Raw genomic sequence first — 19553 nt, 5'->3', positions numbered from 1 at the left:
AAAGAAACAGAAGCAATATTAGAGTTTAGAGCTTTGGTGATATCATCTTTATGCTGCTGTAGGTATTTCGTCACATTCTGGTGAGTTCTCCCCACTGAGAATTTGCGACAATCTTATGGTATTTGATAGATGTCTTGCTGAGGACAGCCTTTGGACATAGGGTCGAAATATTCATTCTAATTTGTTTGCCAGTGTCTTGCAAAAAGAATTTCCTATTGTTCTTCTTGTTTTTGGTGTTTATATTGATATTTTGCCCTGTGAGACTGATTTTCTTCATGGAAATTGTTGCATGATGATTTTTGTTCCAGGAAATTGTTGCGTGCTGATTTTTCTTCATGAAACTTATTACATGTTGATTTTTCTCTTTTTGAAACTTTTACATTAATTTTTCTCACCGCGAAACTAGTTTTATTCATGGACCTTGTTGTGTGCTGATTTTTTTCGTGAAACTTGTTTCATGTTCAATTTTTTCATCTTGAAACTGGTACATTGTTATTCCTTCTCCTAAAATTGATCTTGTTCGTGAAACTGGTTGTATGCTGATTTTGTCTGTGAAACTTATTGCACGTTGGTTTTTCTCTTCGTAAAACTTGTACATCGATTTTCCTCCTCGTGAAACTGATTTTGCTCGTGGAACATGTTCCGTGCTAATTTTTTTCTCTTTTTTAATTTGTTGCATGTTGATTTTTCTATTCGTAAAACTTGTACATAGATTTTTCTCCTCGTGAAATATATTTTGAAGAGAAATGTCTCAAAAACGTCTTGGGATGTCTTGAATTGTCTTGAGGCGTCTTGGGATTGCTTGACCAGTTGACCCTTACTAACCCTATTACGTAGCATCTCATACCCTTTTACGTAACAACCCAATGTCGTTATCCGTATAGAGAACACAAGTTTTATTTACTATACTATACAACATATGACACATCAAGTGGTCTAATCACTCTTAACTCCGGTAGCAAACTAACTTGTTTCATTCAATGGAGCGCGATTCCCCACTCTCGTACATCAGGCTTTTTAGTCCCTCGACACGAAACGTGATCTGTACTATAAATTGGTAAATGGTCTTAGATAAAATCACCAGATTCCTCCTCCCCTTAGATTCCTTCCTCGGCTTGAACACGAATCCAGCTCGCTCTTGATTTGATGGTAGTAGGTCGGGCCAGAAGAAGTAAGTAAGCAAAATCTTCGCTGTTGCGTTACGGCCTCAATGAACCAGCTTTGGAGGAGTTCGAGGAGAACAATGAGATCGCAGGATTAGGTGACTACGGTAGTCCTCTTGTACCATTAGTTGGAAATGAGTCGAACCATCTTTTCTTTTGGTATACCGATATAAAAGACCGTCCCGTAGGTCGAAATGGACTCTTTTTTAATCGGCTTGGTTAGTGACTTGTAAGTTAAAAAAACGGGTGAGTTCGATGTCGTTCTGCTGACTATCCTTGATGTCTTGGAATGGATTGGTCTTTCCTTTCTCTTTGGTGACCTTCTTCAGGAATACAGGCAGTGACTTGACACTCATCTACAAAGATATTAACAAACATTATTATTATTATTATTTTTTATTTACAACAGACGGGACAGTGCATCAGCATTCCCGTTTTCTAGCCCACTCCGACTATGAATGTCAATTGGTACTCTTGGAGTGCCAGGGACCAGCGTGTCAAGCGAGCGTTGTTCCTTCAAGCCACATTCAACGAGCGAAGCGAGTTATGATCAGTTTTTACAATGAACTTCCGACCTTCGAGGTAATACCGAAAACTTTCCACCCCCATTTTAACCCCACAGCTTTACGCTCCACTTTCGAGTATCGGTGTTCCACTGGTGATAGCTTCCTACTTTTATAAGCAATCGGATGCTCTTTTCCGTTGCGTTTGAGTCAGAACTGCTCCAATCCCCGTATTCGAAGCATACGTTTGAAGCACAAACTCTCTGGCAAAGTCTGCACTGCTCCGGATAGGGTAGTAGTGAGTGCAGTCTTCAGGGCCTCGAAGGCTACTCTGTACTTCTGAGACAGCATAAAGTTGGTTGTATTTCTTTTCTCAAGAAGATCTGTCAGTGGCGACGCAACTGAAAAGAAATTGTGGACAGAGTTTTGGTAATCCGCAGCGATGCCAAGGAATGACCTCACTTACTTTTTTTTGTGGTGGGCTATGGAAAGTTCTTTGCTCAATTCCTTTTTTGTGGTGGGCTCTGGAAAGTTCTTTACAGCCTTAACCTTGCTTTCCAGTGATATGATTTTACCGTCTCCTGATTTGGGGCCCAAAAACTGAACTTCTTCTAGTCCAAACTGGCCTTTTTCAGGATAAATGTGAAGACCAGCAGCCGCTATCCTCCGTAAAACTTCATTTAAATGTTGCTCTTGATCTTCCAACTATCAGAGAATATTATAAGGTCGTCAAGGTATAACCTTGCAAAGCAACAACATCTAGTCAAAATCTTATCCATGGCACGCTGGAAGGTTGCTGGTGCTCCGTGAACACCAAAAGGAAGTACTCTGAACTCGTAGAATCCGGACTTCGTTTGGAAGGCAGTGTTTTCCATACTCTCTGGCATAATTTCTACTTGCCAGTAGCCTTTGGTAAGATCTAAAACGCTGAAGACCCTTTTGTTACCTACTTCCTCCGGCAATTCGTCTTTGCAGGGAAGGTGGTAGGCATCAAACTTAGATACCCGACTTAAACCTCGGAAGTCCAAACAAAAGCGAATGCCTCCACCCGGCTTGGCAACCATGACTACCAGAGAACACCAGGGACTTGAAGAAGGTTGTATAATCCCCCAAATCCAGCATTCACTTGACTTCTTCTTCGATGGCTTGTTGTCGACTCTGTGGTGCCCTTTAGGGTTTCTGACGCACAGGATGGACATTACCTGTATTAATGTGGTGTTTGACCGCTGATGTTCTTCCAGGAATTTTGGAGAAGGACTTTCTATATCCCACTAATATCCCAAAAAGCTCTTTCTTTTTCCTTTCCGTAAGGTGATTTAGCGAATCTATCACAATCTGGATGTCCTCCGGGTTACCAGAATTATCTGCCTGGTCAAACGTAGGCATACGTGGAGCTTCATGAGCAAAGAGGGGGAAATCCGTTGGCCTACGCTGAAACTTCCGAAGAAAATTGATGTGTAGAATATTCTTCTTCTTTCTTCCTTCCAGGAACAGGACTTCGTAGTTTACAGCCCCGACTTTCCAAGATATCCGGAAAGGTCCTTGCCATCTGGTTTCCAATTTATGAGTTCCAGTCGGAAGATTGACGAGGACCTCGTTGTCCACCTGCATATCTCGTGGCTTCGCCTTTTTGTTGTATTAGGCTTTCTGCCTTTCAGACGCCTCCAGAAGATTTTTATGAGCCTCTTCTAGGATCTGCCGAAGTCGTTCTCGCACGGACAAGAGCCCATCTGCAGGTCTAACGGCAGAGTTTCTAGCGTCTTCCCATTGTTCCTTGATAACATCCAATAGACTTCTTGGCCTCCGCCTATTAAGAAGCTCAAAAGGACTAAACTTGGTCGAGGCTTGAGGTGTTTTTCGATAAGCGAACAAGACGTAGGATAAAGCAATCTCAGTCTCTCGGGTTATCCATAACGAACTTCTTCAAAAGCCGAATAAGTATCCCGTTTAAGTTTTCAACCAGGCCAGCTGTTTCTGGATGAAAGGGGGATGTCCGTATAGGTTTTATTTCGTGAATTTTGTATGCCTCGAGTAAGCTCTTACCTATAAAATTTGAACTCTGGTCTGTCAGGATTTCTTCCAGAACACGAACCCGACAGAAGTACTGCTGAAATGTTTCTGCAACTTTCCTGGCATTCATAGATCTCAAGGATATTGCTTCGGGATAACGAGTGCAATAATCTGACATCACCATAAAGAATCGAAGACCGTTCCAAGATGGTACCAATGGTCTCACAATATCTGTCGTAATCCTCCTTAAAGGTTCTTAAATGACCGGCAGTCGTGACATGGGGACCTGTTCTTTTGGCTTAAGCCGTACCACTAGCTGGCAGGGCTCACAAGTACGTACAAACCTTTGACATTTTGACTTACTTCGGGACAAAAGAACCTATCGATGATCTGATCCAGAGTTTGTGCAACTCCAGTGTCGCCACTCATTGGGGAACCGTGGGTGACTTTCAGCACAAACGACCTAAAAGGCTTGTGAACTACTAAACGTGTAATCTCTTCCTTATCCAATCTGGTCTCGGTCTTCCTGTAGAGCAGACCATTGATAAATTCAAACCCCTGGCCTGATCTAGTCACAGTGAAACACTTCGTCATTGTAAAATCTTGTTGTTGAAGATCAGCTAATTCCTTGGATGTTAGCTGTTCTGGATCACCTTTTGAAGGTTTTTCTTCAAAGTTTTTTCGTCTTCACTCTGCTTTCTCCTTTCGTCGGCATCATCGACTCTTTCTCTCTCTCATCTTGTCCTTACCATTCTCTGACTCTACCATAATCTGGGAAACATCATTTTCTGAAAAATTTTTTGCAGGGGCTTGGGTCTCAGCTTGCGGTCCAGCGCAGTCTTTCGCTCTAGTTGACAGAAGAATAGAGACAGTAGGCCTGTCTACTTCTGAACTTCGGCTACAAAGTTCTAGGAATCCTGACAACGATCTTCCGATGATAGCGTCTACGGGTAGATCCTCAGAAACTGTAACTTCTACATTGCCTTGGAAGGTATAATTGTCCCATCCTATCTCCACATAGTCCTTATGTAGAGGGTAATGCTTACAATCGCCGTGGGCACAACGAATATCCGTGACCGGCGATGTTTGTTCGCCCAAGCTTCCAATGTATCTTCCATGGACGATAGTGATGGATGCTCCACTGTCAGTAAGGAGCTCTGCTGGTTTCCCATCTATCATACTCCTGACAAGAAATCTCGCCTTTATTCTTTCTTGCGGACTTGGACTGCGAGCCAACAAAGTTTTTCGCCTCCTCGGTTCCCTACAGTCAATAGATTTGTGACCAGACTTTCCATAGTTGAAACAACCTCGTGCCCCTCTGTTAGTTTTCTTGCGTTGAGCGTCGCGACTGCTGGATTCTGTTGCTTTCGATTCTGCATTCACTGGCTTGTTTGCGGGTTTAACTAGTTGTGCTTCCTTTGGAGCCGTTTCTTTCCTTGAGGACTGATATGAGCTTCCTTTGAATCCTTTGCTTCTGTCATTTTTACCGGCTAGAAAGAAGTTTTCAGCCACCTTGCAGACAACAACGAGAGTTGCTTCCTCAAGTTCTCTCGAACGGATGCGTAGTTGTTAATTTTTAATTTACGTGATACATTGTTCAACCACCAGTTTTCTAAGGATACCGGCTACCTTCTTTCGCAGCCCATCTGCGGTCGCAATCGATCTGTAGTCAGTGACGTCCAGCCCTTTGGTCAGCAGCTACTCTAGCTTCTTACCGTAGTCGGTAGATGACCGGTTTGCCTTTCTTCTGTGTCGTACGGAATAACTGGTGATACGTTTCAGATGTCACTCGGAATCTTCTCAGAATAGCGGCCTTAGAATTCTGTGGCCTTACCTGTTAGAAAGGCCTGGAGTCTAACTGCCCATGTAGCACGATTCCAGTTATTTTGGGTGGCAGTTCACTCGAAGGTTGTGAGGCATGCATCGATATCCATACAATCCGTAACTTGAAAATCTGGATCGTATAGTATTCTCAGCTGTAACTGGTGCATTCTGAATAGTGGACTGATTCGTCTGCACAGCTTGAACCAGAGGGGTAAACTGCAAAGTCAACGATTCCAGCTGCTGTTGCATCTGCCGTCGGCTAGTCTCTCTTTCTCGCTCTAGTTCAGCCTGAATTGTTTCCATGCTTACCTTCATGGAGGCACAAAACATGGCCATCAGGTGTTCTTCGTCCATTTCCTCGGCCTTGTATTTAGCTACGCGCTGTTCTGCCCGTGTATATGACCTCGTTCGCACGTTACCCTTATCCTGTTCCTTCAGGCTAACACAGCTGTGAACTTGGCTGTCGGTGAGATACAAGTGTTTCCCAAATTGCTAGGAAGCACACGTACAAATGCACTATGAAGCACCCGCAATGTGCTATAAAAGCACTTAGAACTGTGCTATGAAGCACTCGCAATGTGTTATTAAAGCACGTACAAATGTGCTATGAAGCACTCACAATGTACTATAAAAGCACGCACAAATATGCTATGAAGCACTCGCAATGCGCTATGAAAGCACGCTAAATATGCTATGAAGCTTGCGCAATGTGCGATTAAAGCATGTAAAAATGTACTATGAAGCACCCACATTGTGCTATGAAAGCACGCACAAATGTGCTATGAAGTACGCTTGCAAACTTGGTTTCATGGCTCCTCTGGGGGGCGGGACTGCCGACGGAAACCAATAATCGTCTTAAAATCAACGCACTGCTAATAGCGAACACAATACAGGAGATAATTTTCACAAATGCTAATAACGGTAAAAGTGTTTTTTTACAGATTATTTTAACTAGCTATCAAATTCGAAACACAAACAGATAGTGAACTGAATATTTTCAGCTTTGGATAGTGGAAAATTCAACACAAAACTGGGGAAAAGTCCAAGCTACCGCAAATTCTTCGTTACTAACGATTAAAACTATCCACAAATTGGAGATATATGGATGGAGATAACTATAACAAAATCCAAAAAATGTCTTTTTAACGGTACTAAATGTTACGAAAAATGTGGGGCTCCTTACCTTAATTTACTCTATAATTTAATCAGCAAAAAAAATCAAGTTTCACTTTATTCAGTTGAGTATCCCATTTCTGACACCACTTATGTCGTAATCCGTAAAGAGAATACAAGTTTTATTTACTATACTATACAACATATGACCCTGCAACTGGTCTAATCACTCTTAACTCCGGTAGCTAACTAACTTGTTTCATTCAACGGAGCGCAATTCACCACTTCTGTACATCAGACTTTTTAGTCTCTCGACACGAAACGTGATCTATATAATAAATTGGTAAATGATTTTAGATAAAAACCACCACACCCAATTAAACCCTCCCTATTAATATATTTGAATATATTATAATATTATTAATACTATTAATACTATTAATACTATTAATATATTATTATAAGCAGTGAAATTTTGCAAGATCACAAGTCGTGAATTCACTGAAGCTTATGCAGTACGAGCTCATAGCTTCGGCTACTCGATTACTGAAATGTGTAAGAACAGGAACGATCAGTGGGCCATGACAGTGCTTGGTCGGATAAATTCAAAGACTTCTGACCTTCATGCAGAGGATGCCGTTTATCATCAGATATGCTCAGTGAGCTTCATGACAGGAAAAAGATTCCACAAAAATTATGTGGTCAAGAAGAAGTGAGTGACGTGCCTCCACCAAAGAAACGGAGGGGAAGACCGTGCGATAGTGCAAGGAAAGCCGCTCTCGAAGAATTGCTTCGGTGCTATGTCAACAGTGAAGAACCTGTACCTCTGACGATAATTTTAAGAAAAATGGCTCACATTCTCTCTGAAACTGACTGTGATAGTTTGGCCTACAGCTTTTGTCAAGCCAAGGAATTGCTAGTCAGTGAGTATGGTGAACAAGTAGTTGTGTCCGATTCAAATGGGAAAGAAACCCTCGTAACATTTAGAGATACGGTTGACAGAATATTACGAGAATTTCACCTAGATCAAAAAGCAGATAGTGAAAACAGAGAAAGGGATCAGCTTATCAAAGTCGTTGGAAAGATAATAAGAAGTGAAATCAAATCCATTACGACAAGGAAGGATTCCTACGAATTTCTTAACGAGATATCGTTAGTAGAGAAGTGTTTGAACTTCGTGTGCCCATCCCTTTGGCTACTGCTTTCATCAATAGGGGTCAACACGCCTCGTCTAATATCTTCTATCGGACAGGCTATAATGCAGACATGCAGACCACGTGGTTTAATGTCTCCTGTACAAATAGGACTGGCACCGCAGCTGCATCACCTTTTCTCGTCCGGGTTTTTAATTGACACACTGCACAATCTTGGCTTCTGCTCTTCGTACTCAGAGGTAAAAAGAATTTGAGAGATGTGCAGCAGTAAATCAGACGTTGTTGGAAGAGTCCGAAGAGAACGCACATTTTTTTTCAGTATGTAGGAGACAACGTCGATCATGATATTGCTACTGTAGACGGCAAGAATACCTTTCATGTAATGGGACTTATTGAAATGTCTAAACCTGAGTTGCCGGCAACAGAGCTTTCAGTGTCAAGAAAAGAAGTAATTGCAGATGAGATGAAGTCAATCGGCACCGTGCCGTTCTACACCTACCAAAAACCCGCCAAGTCGCAACCAAGGACTTTTCATTGCTTGACAAACAGTAGTGACGCTCATGACAATGAATGGAAAGGCGAAACGCTCTGGCGCATCTCTGGCTTTTTCAAAAGCTGATACATGAGCTGGTCAGCCTTTATGTGGTCAATACACCAAAATCTACCTCATCTGGGAAAGTCGAACATTCGTTTTTTGCCAATGATTTGCCACAACCCAAGCGATATCTCCTGTGTTTATGCTACACTTATGCATGCTAACGAGTGCGCTAGTCGAGCTGGAATAACTCTAGTCATTACCGTTGACCAACCCCTTTACTGGAAGGCAAAGTATATCGTCGATGCAGAGCCTGCCACAAGCGCTTTAAGAAATGCAATTGTTGTCCTAGGTGGATTTCACACACGCATGAGTTTCCTAGGAGCCATTGGCTTCCTTATGGCTGACTCGGGACTTTTGGAAATCCTAAGTCAAGTATACGCGCCTAACACTGTGCGCAGTATGTTACATTGCAAAGCTGTCTCTCGTGCTGTGCGAGGCCATGGTCTGTTGGAGGTAGCCCTTTATGCGAAACTTTTATCATCAGAACTGGATAGCAGAGCGATGACATGCTACCAGAACCCCTTTTAAAGGCAAAACAGACGTACGAGTCGCTCCTTGAACAGGATGAGGATGATAACGAAGACTAGCAGGAAGAAGAATTAGCTTTAGGTTGTGCTTTAAAATCAAAATGTTCTTGTGATTAATTTACCTGAGTTTTAAACGTTCCTTTTTATAACTTATTGATCTGAAGTTTGGTCTCGATTAAAGAAGTGGTTTTTCAAGATGCTATACTTAGAAACCCCTCATATCACAGGCCCCTTAGAGGTGAAAATGAGGTAAATAGTTTTAAAAAAAACCTGCTTTTTGACCTCAAATCTGGCAATGCGGTACTTTATTTGATATAAAATGATCCTTTATTCGCTGGAGTCCGGCAAATAATGACCTGCATACTTTACCTCCCCCCCTCTTTCCGTGAAGGTGAAAATTAATACTGGGGTACAAAAAACTTGATTTCTGACGTTGGATTCGGATTCGTCATTCTTGATTTGATAGAAAACGACAACTTAAACCCAAAATTACGTCCAATTAGAAATTTCGATTTTCCCCCCTTCAAGTGGAGGGGGGTTCGGGTAGTTGTTCAATGGGGATCTGGGGATCTTTTGTGTGATTAAGCTGATTTTTCTGAACATTTTGGTGTAAAAGAATTTCTGTTACAATTTCCCCGAGGTCAAACCGTATTTTTCCTCCACTATAAAGAAATATCAACTTCTTTGAAGATAAATGCACAGTTCAACTTATCCTGAGCACGGGTAACGCAATTATTAAACAAAAATGGAAAATTCAGAGCTCCTTGGCGTACACCTTTTAGAGTCGGAAAATAGTTGACTACCATCTTTAATTCCAGCCTTCGTATTTCTATACATGTATCTTAAACAAGTAATTACTGCAGCACCAGTACCTTTCAAAAGGGCCTCAAGCAAAATCAGTGAAAATATACACGAGTCAAAAGCTCTTGCAACAGTGAGTGCACTCAACACCAAGAAATAACCTCTTCCTTCAATATTCTTCAGTACATTTATAAGCTGAAAGAGAGCATGCTCTCTATCTAAACCATGCTAGTGCCCAAACTGACAAGGAGTGGCGGAACGATTTTCTTCAATATCTCTTATCAAAAACATTGAAAGAGCTTGAAAGTAGTATATGAGATGGTAATGGGGCGATAAAAACTGCACAGAAAAGCGTCTTTTTTGGTCTTTTTAAGGATGGGAGTTATTTGTCCGATACAAACTTGCAAAAGGACTACACCACAAACAAGGTCATCTGAAACAGTAATGTTATATATTGCTCGATTAAAGAACCTGCAAGTTGCATTGGCCTTGCTGAAATAGAATCAACACCAGAGGATGATTTTTTCTTTAATTTCGGAACCAAAGAGTGAACCGCACTTGGCGACACAACCAGCAAAGCTTTCATCTTATTTGAAAGAACAAAGTTAGGCTGTTTTTCAAAAAACTCCTCTATCTTTTTTGTTGGGAGCACTGAACTCCCTTGCGGGAGATATTCAAGTTACCTTTTTCAGGCACACTAGCACTCTGGGCTTCAGTAGGCCTGCTACACTTCCAGAGTTTAGAGGGATCTTCAGCAATACGGATAATATTTTTCTAGATCCGCATTAACTCTTCGTTTTTCAACTCGTTGTTGAATTTCTGCTTCGTAAGGACCCTCAAGTCATTAACTAAGCCATCTCTCGGGTGATCATAGTCGTTTCAGATAGAAAGCTATAGCTTGGCCAAATTACACGCATTCACTAGATCTCTGTTTTTGACCAATCTTCTAGCTGAGACTTTTTACGAACACGTCGAAGGGGAACGTGCTTATTTCAGCACATTTCAGGACTTGATTTATTTATGCCAAGTAGGAAGTGAGCTCAACTGACTTATTTTCACTTTTTGGCAGTGCAGCACGATCACATAAAAGATCAATAGGCACTTTGATTTTGTTCAGCATCTCGTCACATATTTTACCGAAAACTCACTTGATATTTTTCCAATCTCGGTAAGAAAACCAATTCGATTTTGTATTTTGAGCCTTAGATAGGGATGAGTAAAAGCTAGTAGAGATAGGAAGGTGGTCAGAGTAAAATCCTTTTTTAAAAACTTTGACCTCGTGACTGCCAAACGAAGCAACACCATGGTCAAAGTTAGAAGTTGAGGAAATCGGCCAAATATATGAAAAGTTATCATCCGTAGGCCATACGCAACAGTCGGGAGGAACGCAGCCCCAAAAGATTTTTGATCAGAGAGACATTGTGTTTCTTATATCTACATTAAAATCACCGCTGATGATAACAGATTTAGAGGCAACTTTTTTAAGAAACCTACCTAAAAAGCTTGCAGGCAGACGCAAATCATGAATCAGACTGTTCGCTGTTATAATTTGTAGACAGATAAACGTTAAGTACTATATAATTTTCAAGCTAAGTGGAAATAAAGTAATGAGTCTCTGCTGATAGCTTGCAAGGGATTCGAAATAGGATAGCGAGACCACCAGATGGTCTGCCTCATGGTCTCACAACTGCACTCCGGAAGAGGAGATAAAAATTAGAAAATTATGGTAACAGGCTATGGTGGTCTTCCGAAAAAGAAATGTTCCTGAATTAGAGCTAGGTCATGGGACTGCAAAAACTGCAAAAGAATTGGGATTTGATCGGTAACTTTTCCATTAACATTTCACGACATAATTCGGCATCTGAATCTCATTTTGTACTAGATTTACCTTTTAGCAGAGCCTGTGCAATAGGACGTTTGTAACGGTAACATGGGTGGTTGTCTGATTTGCAAAGAGCACAATTTTGCGGTTTCCTACAGGGGGCTGTTTTAGAGCTCCCGTGACCTTTTTCTTCAAAGACGGAACACCAAATTTCGTTTATACATGTACTTGAGATATGTCCGTATGATTGGCACTATACCCCTTATAATAGAAGGGGTGAAAACAAAACTCTTCAATGGGGAATCGTCGATACCTATCGGTAATGGGGATTTGATTGCTCGTAGTAAATCCTCTTTTGTTTTATATTTTCGCCTGACAGATCTGATAGAGCCATTTTGCTTTGCTACACTGCAATTTGTCACAAGAGACTTGATGTCATTAAAAGTCAGATCTTTTGGGACACGTTTAATTATTCCAAAGTAAGAAGGACTTTTAACCTTAGCACAAATGGTGCTGCTAGAGCTACGAAGCTTATTTTCTATTGAGTGAGCATCATATTTAGAAGCAGTGATAACTTTCCAGTCACCTCAGGTGCGCTTTAGCTCAACGATTTTTGAGCTAACGTCACCACATTCTTGTTCTAGGAAGTCCTTCTTAGATCGCGGTTTGGCTAGGTTACTTGGTTTATTTTTGACAATCACGGCATAGGATGGCTTCGAAATATATTCAGTAGGAACTTCAGCAGCTACAGATTTACTTTTCGATAAGTTTTTTCCATCAGAATGTTTTATTTGTTACACATTTCCGTAATCTTGTGCGTAACAATTACTGTACTTTCTTCTGGGGTCGAGGGGACTTCTTCTGGCTCTAAAATAAGGAAAGTAGGCAGAGCAGCCTTGTCGTCATCACAAGTCTGTAATAATTTGAACATTTCCAAGACATTGTCATTCATAGCAGCCTTTGTGGACATTCGAGCAAGACAATTCGCTTCAGTCCATAAGATCCCTTTTGCTTTCATAATGTCCTTTTCTGAAAAACTGGGCTGTTTTCTTTTCGACTTCACCATGGCTTTTTACAATATTTACTGCACGTGAAAAAAGTGTAATACGGGAATCCAAATGAGCTAAATGTTGCAGGAATGTGCAACAATATTAACAGAGCAAGTCCAAAATCACAGACCGTATTTTACAGCGTAGGTTTTTATCGATAAGAATTGTGTCAAGGTCACTTATTTAAATATCAAGTCCGTCCAGGACCAAGGGAATTGTGGGGACCCACTCGTCTATACCTTGCAATTTAAGGGTAACGAAATATCAGCAGGTACCTACTGCCCTTGCGGTGGGTTCCACCCCTCTTCTGCTTGTTGCCTAGGACGCTTGTTACGCAACAAGTAACGCAAGTAGATTCGGAATCACTAAGAACAAAGGAAGTGTAAGAACCCCCTCACCTATTCCCTGGAATTTACGGGTAACTGAATACTGGCATGTTCAGTACGGCGTTTGTGAGGGAGGGTTCCTTCCCCTCTTCTGCTTGTACCCAGCGAAATCAGATGCACCTTAATAATATGGCAACAAAGATGATGCTAAATTAAATTGAAAAGATAGATACCGTGCCAATCTATATGAGAAAAAAAACCTTTGCTAGGAATTGGAGAAGTACTCTCAGATATTACTTAACTAAAAATATGTCTTTAGTGTGTGAAAATCAGTATGGAAATAACCTCAAAGTAATACGGAAGCTATATCCCATTAAGGAAAAAGAAACAAACTCAGCCACGATAGCTCTCGATATAACGTAGATGGCGACGTAACAACCATATTATGTAACAGCCAAAGTAAACCCTCCCTATTACGTAAGAAACACCTTCATCTCCTAAAAAACGTTCCCTATTGCGTCGCTTGCACCTGTATCTCTTAGAAAACATTCCCTATTACGTAGGTGTACTATAAACGTGTGCTATGGTATCAGACCCATGTGGGCGTAATAACATCTTGAGGGATTAGTACCTCTAATAGTTTCTCTCTATGGGCACGTTTAAATCAAAAATGGGGATGCTGCTGAGGATTTTATAGCTTGTTTACGGAGCACCTGGCTTTCTATTACCCTTTTACGGGGGTAAATAAGTGAAACTATCTTCCTATTCCTTTACTTAAAATAAAATTATCGTCGATGCACCAAGTGCCACTAAGACAAAAAAAATTGTAGCCACAAAAGCCTCAATAAGGACTTCTTTGCGAGCTGAAAAAAAGGACTTCTTAGCTGTCCGTAGTTTATTTCCTATATTCGTAATTACTGGAAAGCTGCCAAATCGTTATTTATGAGAAGACAGGAATCGGCTAAACTTGGAAAGCAAATTTGTACCGCAAGTGGAAAGTGTTCTCGGTTATTGGATTTTGCTGCTAAATTTTAAATTATTGCGCTTATGACTTTAATAAAACTTCCGATTTTGACTTTTCTTCATGTTTATCAATACTTCAAGAAACAAATAGTACTTTTTACTTGTTTTGTTTTCATAATTTATGTGTAGTCTTCCTTACTTTCGAATTTTTTTATTTTATTTTGCCCCAGTCCCTGATCCAAAATCCTATCCTAGATTTATTTCAAAAACTTCTCTCGTTTTTGACATTTTTGGTATGTCTGTCTGTCAATAGGGTTTACAATAGATCACAATGGCATAATTGGTGTATGGGATATTAGGACCTCATTTCATATACTTTCATCAATTAAAAAAAAACCTTTGGTTATTTCATGTTAATTTAAGTTCCTGTTTCATGCTTTTGGATTTTTTCTAGTGTGTTTTGATTCAGCTCTTGAAAATTTATGTAAAACCCAAACTATAGGGAAAAAACCTTACCATTTCTTTGTTTTATTCAAAAAAAAATTTCTTTTTCAGGAGTTAAACAAATTTACGTATTTTTTCTACCATAGCCTGTTTGGATTTTATTCAGCACGGCCTGTCCTATCTCAAACGTGATTTTGAAACCTCTCAATAGGGAAACTGGATCACTAACATATGCACGAACCAATGATTACTAACAGATATAGCAAATTACCAGATATTTTTAAAAGAACCACATGTAGTTTAACCGTATGCGTCCTTATTTGTCAAAGCTAAAACGCAAGTTTCTTAACTACTCTAATATTTTTACAAAAGTAAGATGTATTCCAGCCATTTGCGTTCCTTTTCATGAAAAATAAATCCCAAATTTCGTGAATGCTCAAATATTTTTAATAATTTAAGATGTGTTTTAAGCGGGTGCGTTCTTTTTCTTATGAAAACTATGCCCCAAGTTTTCCAAATAATCAAATATTATTAATAAAACATGATGTATTTTAACAGTATATGTTCATAATTCTGAATCTAAGACATAAGATTCTTAACTAATCAAATATTTGTAATGTAGTAAGATGTGTCTTAAACGTGTGCGTTCTTTTTCATGAAAACTGAAGCCCAAGTTTCTTCAATTCTGAAATAAGATATATTTTAACCGCGTGCACTCTTTTTTATGAAAACTAAACCCAAAATTTCTCAAATGATCAATAATTATCAATAGAATCAGATGTATTTTAATCGAATATGTTTTCATTTCTGAACCTAATACGTAAGATTCTTAAATTCGTCAATATTTTTGATGAAATAAGATCTATTTTAACTGTGTGCCTTCTTTTTAAGAAACCTAAAAAAACGTTTCTTAATTTATCAAACGTTATAAATAAAACCTTATGTATTTTAACCGTGTGTGTTTTTTTTTAAACTTTACCGTAAACTTTAACTTTAATTTTTTTTTAAAAACAAAACCGTATGTGCTATTTTAGAAACTAAACCAAAAGTGTCTTAAAAGCTCAAATATTTCCAATAAAACAAGATGTATTTTAGCCGTGTGTATTTGTTCATGAAAACTAAACCCCAAGTTTCTTAATCATCAAATATAATTAATGAAAATCAAATGTATTTTTTTATGTGTATACTTATTTATGAAAATTAACATGCAGCTTTCTTAAATGCTCAAATATTTATGATAAAAGAAGATAAATTATAACCCTTTGCGTTTTTCTAATGAAAACTAGAAACCTGGTTTTTTAACTGATCAAATGTTACTCATGAAATCTGGTATATTTTAACCATGTGGATTATTATTTCTGAAAACTAAAACCTTAGTTTCTTAAATGATCAAATATATTTAGTAGAATCAGATGTATTTTATCTGTATATGTTCTTATTTCTGAAATCTAAAATCAAAGTTTCTTAAATGATCAAAGATTATTAATAGAATCAGACATATTTGTGTGTGTTTATTTTTCTGAAACTAAAACCCAAGTTTCTTAAGTACTCAAATATTTTTCAATAAAACAATATGTATTTTAAACAGTTACGTTTCTTTTTATGAAAATGAAGTCTCAAGTTTCTTAAATGATCATATATTATTAATGAAAATACAATCTGAGAACTTAAACGCAAGTTTCTTGAATGCTCAAATATTTTAATAAGAGAAGATATATTTCAACCATGTGGATTTCTTATGAAAACTAAGACCCAAGTTTCTTAACTGATCAGATAATACTGATAAAATCAGATGTATTGTAACGTGCGCTCAAACTAAGTGACATTTCAATGGGATTTTTAAAAGCTAGAGATGTATTACCAAGACTTTGCTTTCAGCGATCTTAGTTTTCGGGGAGAATTTTTGGTACCATTCCGACAGCTCATTGTTTCCTGGAATTTTAGGTTTTTCTGAGAATTTCTTAGCCTGGTTGGAATCATTCTAATGACAGCCCTATCACATTGCCATGCTTGCTAGCCATACTGTCGACAAAATAGCACAATGAATCCGAGAAGAGCGCTGACCATCTGGAGAGCCTTATTATCGCTAATTGAACAGTGATTGTATTTTCAACATGTTTAGCAAAAGGACTTAAGGAAAGGATTTTAATGTATCAAAAAGTTCAACTTCTGTTCAGAATTCTTCCAAAGAAGAGAAAAAAGTCACACTTCGGTTCCGAATTTGCCAAAGAAGAGAAATATTCAACTTCTGTTCAGAGGTGCCATTTGGGCTAAATCTTGGGGTGGGCATGAACTCCATCTTGCCCCCCCCCCGACTCAATGCGTGTCGCGTAAGAAAAAATGCGGGTTTAGACAGCACATTGATCGAATATAATAAGTAAAAACGCATTTTCAGCACCCGTGTGTTGCTTGGAAATGTACTGTAACCAAATGTGGAACTCAGCCACACTGACCTCTAAGATTAATTCTAACATCAAAGCTCACAATCAACGAGGTTAAGTGATTAAACTGAAAGTGAAAGATTCAACCAGACTACAGGCTTGCCTTCCTCAGTGAGAAACTTTCTTATTCAAGTAAAAAATACGTCGGTAAAAGTAATCTTCATTAACATGCTGAGGGTTGTAACCAAAAACTCGGTTTTCCTTGAGCAGAAATCTTTCAGATCAAATATATTTACAAAAAGAAAAAACATAGCAAGAGAAAAAAATATTACAACACTCAAGGTAATAAGGGGAACTGCCTAGATTTCATCTTTGCAAAATCGTGAACAAGCTGGTCGTAGTCCAATTTTTTACAAAATCCTTCTCTGCAAACATCAGAAGGAGGTGACTGAAACGATCATCTCCTGTTGTAGACTGCAGGTAGTTATTCACTGTTTCTAGGCTATAAAACAAACGCTCATTGCTCGCTGTTGTCAAAGAAAGTATGGCAGCAATACAAAGTACTTTAATTACTTCCGAGTAAGCCACTGTCAGTGCCTGGTCGAAGGATGGTGGACGTCTAGGAAGTTTTCCAGCTTTTTCTCCTCATCGATTAAGAAACGCTTGCCAATACCAGCTTGAGATTTGAGAAGAATGTCGTCGATATCCAGCTCACCGTAAAGAGCAGAGAAACGCTTGAGCAACTCTGTGTCCATAAACTTGGTTGAGCTTGGATCCAAGGCTTCGAGTGTTCTCAGCACTGGCAAGTTATCTGTGAACCTTCTGCCAAATCCGGCTAGTAGACGGTCGAAAGTCTTGGAGTACTCTCGCTTCATTTCATCCGCCAAAGTAGTAGTCCGATTTCCAGATTGGATGAAGTTCTTTCCTAGCGTCAAAGTTGTCAAAAATTGTTTCAGATGCTTGGTGATCTTTTGAGTTCTAATGCTAATGGCTATTAATACCTTTATATTTGCCTAACTAAAAAGTTAATAGGCTTAATGATGTAAAGTCTTCTACTTCTTTCTGTGCTCTTGTCTTTAGAGTCTCATGGTAGCGTTGGCCTACAATCTGGGGTTCGTCCGGTAGAGGATGTGAAGCGTCTCTAACTTTCATAAGGTTTATGTGTCGAGTATAAAAATGTTTATTTACACATATGATACAGTAAATGTACATAAGACGAGGACAGAAACAGAATAAGAACTGACTCGAGTATTCTAAAACGGTGGGTTTTATTCACTAAAACAATGAAATAAACATCGAAACATTTGACAGGAACTGACCTATTTTAATCTGTCAACTTAGAGGAATTACTGCAAATATTCAGAATTTATAATATTAATATAATCATCTAGGAAATGGGCATTTGACAGAACTTGAGAATTTTATTGTGTATCTAACCTACTTTCAAATTTTACAATGATTGATAGTAAATTACCCCAATGATAATAGCGTAATTACCCCAAGGGTCGTCAGGTATTTATGCTCTTTGGTTAACAGGAGTGCAAATATTGGACAGAATGGATTACGTTGGACATAATGGATTATTATGGCCGGCAAAGGGCCCTTTGTGGTGGAAGCTTGGGCCCCCTGGAAAATCTGGGGTGGGCATTTTCCCACCCCTGACCCCCCCCCCCGAATGGTACCTCTGCTTCTGTTCTGCCTTTATCCAAAATATAATTGATCTTTAAGCTAATAAACATTTTGTTTTTTTTGTGTTTTAGAATGAGAAAATGAAAGTGGTATACGTATGCTAGTCATTATTTTTTGTTCTTTGTTAAAGGTGAACAGGTTATTTTTGAGTGTTAGTTCGTTCGTAATCAGCAGTGTGAGAGTCAATTAAAATGAATAATGTGGAAAAAATCAAAAATCTTGTGAAGTGTTCTTCTTTTTTTTTCTACGCCAGATACACATGTAAATGAATTGCAGCCCAATTACTACCATCTATTCTGTTATTGTTATAGATGACAGCATAGCTGGTTAGGGTAGGTTAAATCATGTGAGCTACTTTTAATCTAGATTCGTTTAGTTTAAGTTAGTGTGGCTAGCTGGTCACGCTCATATTCTCTGGCTTTGAAAAAAACAAAAGTAGCAAGATTTTTTTAATTTTTCTGCTTTATTCACTTGAAATTGATTATCACACTGCTGATTACAAACGAATTAATACACAAAGAATATCTGTTAACCTTTAACAAAGAAAAAATAATGACCAGCATACACATGCCACTTTCATTTTCTCATTCCGAAACAAAAGAACTGTCTGCTAGCTTAAAAATAAATTATGTTTTGAATAAATGCAGAGCAGAAGTTGAACATTCCTCTTCTTTGGAAAATTCAGAACTGAAGTGTGGTTAATTTTTTCTTCTTGGGAAGGATTCTGAAAAAAAGTTGAACCTTTGATACATTAGAATCCCTATCATAACTTTTTTTGCTGCATGTGTTGACAATACAATCACTTTTCAATTAATAATGACAAAGGTCTCCAGATGGTGAGGATTCTGCTCAGATTCATTATGCTATTTCTACGACATCATTCTTGGCAAGCATGTCATTATGATAGGGACGTCATTGGAATGAAAAAAAACATCTTATTTTATTAAAAATATTTGAGTATTTAAGAAACTTGACTGTTAATTTTCAAAAATACCAACACACACGGATTAAACAGATTTGATTGTTATTAATAATATTTGATCATTTAAGAAACTTGAGGTTTAGTTTTCGGGAAGCACACAATTTGATCAAACGTTAAAAATAGATCTGATTTTATTGATAATGTTTGATCACTTAAGAAACTTGGTTTTTTAGCTTTCATAAAAAGAAGTTTACTGTATTAAAA

General features: G+C 38.6%; 1 protein-coding gene and 1 long non-coding RNA gene across 2 annotated transcripts in view; one reads left to right on the top strand and one right to left on the bottom strand.

Moving 5' to 3' along the window:
- The window catches only part of LOC136043836 (uncharacterized), an 84891-nt gene extending 78058 nt beyond the window's left edge, over nt 1-6833 (bottom strand). The window contains exon 1 of the long non-coding RNA XR_010621739.1: nt 6684-6833. This is a non-coding gene — a long non-coding RNA (uncharacterized LOC136043836). The remainder of the gene's footprint in view (nt 1-6683) is intronic.
- Nucleotides 1-19553, top strand: part of LOC136043835 (organic cation transporter protein-like) — an 88447-nt gene that overhangs the window by 32321 nt on the left and 36573 nt on the right. The window lies entirely within an intron of this gene.

This window comes from Artemia franciscana, chromosome 2 (genome assembly GCF_032884065.1).
Source record: "Artemia franciscana chromosome 2, ASM3288406v1, whole genome shotgun sequence".
In the NCBI taxonomy this organism is placed as follows: domain Eukaryota; kingdom Metazoa; phylum Arthropoda; class Branchiopoda; order Anostraca; family Artemiidae; genus Artemia; species Artemia franciscana.
This window is presented reverse-complemented; position numbering and strand designations above follow the sequence as displayed.